This window comes from Etheostoma spectabile, chromosome 19 (genome assembly GCF_008692095.1).
Source record: "Etheostoma spectabile isolate EspeVRDwgs_2016 chromosome 19, UIUC_Espe_1.0, whole genome shotgun sequence".
In the NCBI taxonomy this organism is placed as follows: domain Eukaryota; kingdom Metazoa; phylum Chordata; class Actinopteri; order Perciformes; family Percidae; genus Etheostoma; species Etheostoma spectabile.
The window spans coordinates 11470592-11475423 of NC_045751.1; the positions used below are offsets into that span (position 1 = coordinate 11470592).

The 4832-nt window shown below is 37.1% G+C and overlaps 1 protein-coding gene and 1 pseudogene across 1 annotated transcript in view; both read left to right on the forward strand.

The window, feature by feature from the left end:
• The window catches only part of ankrd46b (ankyrin repeat domain 46b), a 25021-nt gene that overhangs the window by 13126 nt on the left and 7063 nt on the right, over positions 1 to 4832 (forward strand). The gene's annotated exons all lie outside the window — the stretch shown is intronic.
• The window catches only part of LOC116669465 (myosin heavy chain, fast skeletal muscle-like), a 9446-nt pseudogene that overhangs the window by 2113 nt on the left and 2501 nt on the right, over positions 1 to 4832 (forward strand).

Sequence of the window (4832 nt, forward strand, 5' to 3'; positions counted from 1 at the left end):
TATTTGGATTTAACTATTTAAAATATCTCTAAGTTGACCAATATTGTTGTAAATGTGCAAAACGTTGACCCTCAAAAGTCACACCAGTTTTTTAAACATTGTTTGAAGCTAAATGTGACAAAATGTTGCTGTTATTTTCAGCGTGAGCTGCTTTACAAATGGCAGCCCAAAGATGTTAGAACTACTTTTACAAGACGTCTGTTTAAAATGTTTTAAAATGTGTTGATACTTTAACTGGACAACATATGGTATCATGTAGTGGTGTGAATCACTAATGCAGCAATATAATAATAATACTTATAAAACTCAAATGAAGGTAATGTTTACATGTCGGTTACTAAGGATAATATATTGATATATTTTCAATTTGACCTGTCACTGTGATTGTAGGATTTCACAAATTTCAGTATGACAGTCATGTCGTAAACCGTTTAAATCTTAGCATGCACAACTGAAAACTGCACTCGTCTCACATCGGGGAGTGATAATCTTTATCCGTGGCTTGGGTACTCTGTCAACATATTGCTATGCATGTAGACATTTTTCATTTTGTTATGGTTCTACCTCCCTTGCACCTGCATTCACTTGTACAAAATAAATGTTTATAGGATTTTATAGTAAAATAAAGTTCATAATCTCTAAATATATAATTTGTTGCAGTTTTTTTAATGTGCCCCTCTGGTTAAACACTGGCCCCAACTTGGCCCACCTAGTAAAATTTGTCTAGAACCTCGACTGGTTTGGTTATCAGCCTTGAGAACTGAGCGAGCAGGTACAAGTATTGAGTTGTTGTCGGGGGCGGGGCTAAAAAGAGAGGGAAAGGGAGATGGCATGTCAAGGGATGTGACAGCAGTTAAATATGGATGGTGAAGGGCAACAGGTAGGATTTAAAGGGATGTCTGTACTTGGAGTCATGTTAACAGACTAGCTAGTGTTGGCTAACATTGGGAATGTAGCAGCCAAATTGGGGTTTACAGCTAGCATAGAATGCAAAACTGAGATTTCTGAGCTGAAAACTGAAATATAAGGTAGCATATACAACTAGAAAATTCCGCAGAAATTTTATCAGTGTGTCTCCTACTTGGTGCACATGCAAATAGCAATAAAACTTAATAACAAATAATAAGTGTCTTAACCCTTCAGAGATATAACTTTTTAAGAAAGATTACCTATTAAATAACCTATTTAAGATGTTAGGATGTGTGTGTGTGTTGTGTGGTCTGTCGTGTGCGTTGCTGAGAGAGGGGAGACAGATAGATGTCGACAGACAGACGCAGAGTATGGTTGCCTGGTTACTAAGGACCAATAGAAGCCTTTCATCCTGTGATGTCATCTCTTTGATCTGTAATCATTAACGCTGCACCTGGCACCTGTGTCACCAGCTATTCAGAATACTGAACAAGCTCTCAAACATTATCATATCATCAAAGGGATCTAGCATCAATAAAATAAGGTTCTCGTGGGCACCAGAAGGCCTTTGTTGAACGTATTGATATAAGAGTTATGTGGATAAACTTAGAAATGTGGGCATATCAGCGATTTAAAAAAGTGCTTCGCTCTGCGTTCTGCTCAGAAATGTGGACGATGTTTAACATGGCATGAATGGAGGAAGATTGGGAACTCTTGTCATTTGAAAGGTCGCTGAGCAAAACATATAATTCAAATCGCATAAATGAGCACATTAGCTAAAACTAGACAAGAATACCTGCGTTTTGATGTATAAACTGGCCATGACAAGTTAGAATTGCTGGTGTGGGAGTAAGTGAGAGAACCAAGAGGATTTTTTAATCTCCCCACTCTGTCCTCCACTCTAGCCTCAACATTCCGCCACATATACACACATTGGAAAATCTGAGACGGTCTGAAAACGGGACAATACGTAAACTGGGATTTGAGAGAAACCGTGCTTGATATCTGAATGTTCTTTCAGCCCAATAAACGCCAAAGTCCTGTCTTTGGTTTAAACTTTTAATCACGTTTCTACGTTAAAGTATGGCGATACAGCATGGTCCCAAAGAAGGGGCGTTTTGAGCGATGTTGAGCAATTTCCCGAACATTTCCCATTGAAGTCTATGAGAAACTTTTCTGCGTTTTTTGCCGATTTCGTAAAAACCGCGCGGCAAATCTCTTAGAAAAGTCATAGCACACCATTCCCGATCATTACACACGTTTCGATGTATTTTGTGTGCGCGTGTTGGCAACGCTCCGGGACTAGTAGGGGGACGAAAATCTGGCGGAAGAATAATAAGTATGAGCAATAATAGTCATTGCGCCGATTGCTGCTGTTGCAGCACATCGGCACACTGAATAAATGACCAGAATCTGGAAAACATAACTAATGCAATAACTCTGGTTTACCATAGAATCATGCACAGATTTGCTACCAAATTTGGAGGCTAGCAAAGATTCATGTTAACAGATTAGCTAGTGTTTACTAGTGTTTGCTAGCAGCTAAAGTGGGGTTTACAGCTAGCTTAATGCTAACCAATGTTTGCTGGTAGCCAAATTTAAATTTTGGTTAAACCCTATGGTACCAATATCATATCTCAATTTTATTAAGGTAATATAACAACTGGTAAATATGAGGTAGCATGCACAATAAATGACAAGAAGCTGGAAAACATAACTTATGCAATAACTCTGGTTTACCATGGAATCATTACTAGATTTAGTGTTACCATTAGCTGTTCATGCTAGCTGTGCTGTAAGACATACAGGCTATAGTTCCATGCTAGCTGTGCATTCAGACATACAGGCTATAGTAACATGTTAGCTGTGCATTCAGACATACAGGCTATAGTTACATGCTAGCTGTGCATTCAGACATACAGGCTATAGTCACATGTTAGCTTGGCTGTCAGACACACAGGCTATAGTTACATGTTAGTTTTGCTGTCAGACACACAGGCTGTAGTTACATGTTAGCTGTGCATTAAGACATACAGGCTATAGTTACATGTTAGCTTTGCTGTCAGACACACAGGCTATAGTTACATGTTAGCTTTGCTGTCAGACATACAGGCTATAGTAGGAAGCCAACAGGTAGGTCTAACATTAGGTGGAAGTGAAGGGGTAGCCACTTGATACCAACAGATTCATTTCTTAATATTATTAATATGGAAAAACTTAAATGGAAAATATATTACAAGATGTTTGTTTGACAATAGGTCTTAGTGGAGAAGAACACAGGCGAGGAGTGAATGAGACAGACATGAGGTCGGCAATGGCATCAAGTAGAGATGAGGCCAGTGATGACGTCAGGTAGGGTTTCTATTAGAACGCACTAAACTAAATGTCCAATTCAAACTCCGAGACCTCGTTGCTTTTGTTCAATTTTCTACTTTAACGTTAGTGTTGCTTACAGATGAAGTCTGATTACTTCAACAGTCAGATCAAAATAATTTAGATTTTTTGTTATATGCTATTGGGCTAATTTTGCCATTGCAAATGAAAAATGCATTTCGCTGTGTAACGTTAAAATGTGACCATATTTCACCAGAGATTATTCCAACACTGTAACACACACCGGTCTGCAGTCAAAAACTCCGATATGTTGGATTAACAACACATCATTTAATGGTATCTTCGGTTACAGTTGGAAGTTAGCGGTGCATTGCATGTTAATGTAAAATATTCTTTTATCATTGAGCGGTTCTTTTTGTTGTGTAACTGCAATTTACTAGTAAAATAAGTTTTGTTATAAATAATTGTTTTTATATTCTTAATTAAAAAAAAACAAAAACATTTGACCATATGGCCTGAGCAATACCCAAGTCGTGCTCTTCGTTATTTTAAAGTTTAGATTCAGACACCGTTTAGGCACTTACCCCATTTTATAAGTGTGTTTTAGGACCATTGTCAGAAAAACCCAAACGATATCCAACCCTGCTCAGGGTGACTAGACACGGTCCTATAATGTGAATGAGGAACTTATTCACATTATAGGACAGTGAATTGTTTCAGATGTTTCCCAACTCTTACATCTGCCAGTTTTTGTATTGTTTTTAATGTCGTGATATAGTTCTTAAATTTCATTCATAATGGTCATAAAAAGGTCTTAAGTCAAACTTGGTAAAATCGGCCGAAACCCAGAATTGTGGCATTTGTTGCTTTCTATCAGAGCCAAAATTTTGGTTCTAGGAGTCCAGAGTTTATTCTGCTGTCTACATTGTGCTTGTGGCCTCCAAAGATTGCGCACCAGTGAGAGCTCAGCTTGGATTAGGTAATTCATTGTTATTTTTTGTCTCCTTGTTTTCTTAACTGCCCATATTGTTCACCTTTACCTCATATATTAAAGTGCTCATATTGTGCTTTTTGGCTTTCCCCTTCTCCTTTATTGTACAAATCCCAACAAAGATGGAACAAAAGTGAGATGCTTCACTCTGTTGTTAAAAGAGCTAAACACACGGTGAAAAAAGGAACAAAAATATGGTGTTTTTTGAAAATTAAAACATGTAAACCTATTCTGGTACAGCCTTTAAATACAATTATGAAAATTAGCATAATATAAGCACTTTAAGGATGTTTTTAGCGTTTTTTTTATGTCCCAAAAAAAGTGTTATTCAAATCTCACAGACAGAATTTAATCTCAACAGTTTAACCTTTATTGTTTTGGCATGAATTAATTCATATTATATGATTCAACACAGCCAGACTCTTGTGCGATTTACTCTGCTGCTTCTTTTCCCTGTAAGAAACACATAAACAGTTTGTGTGAATAAGTGACAGGGGACAATAATTGTGATCTGTTAATGTTATAGTATTTAAACCTAATGCTTTATAAGGTGAATATAATACTGTAAAGAATCTGCTCTAAAATATCAACATACAGT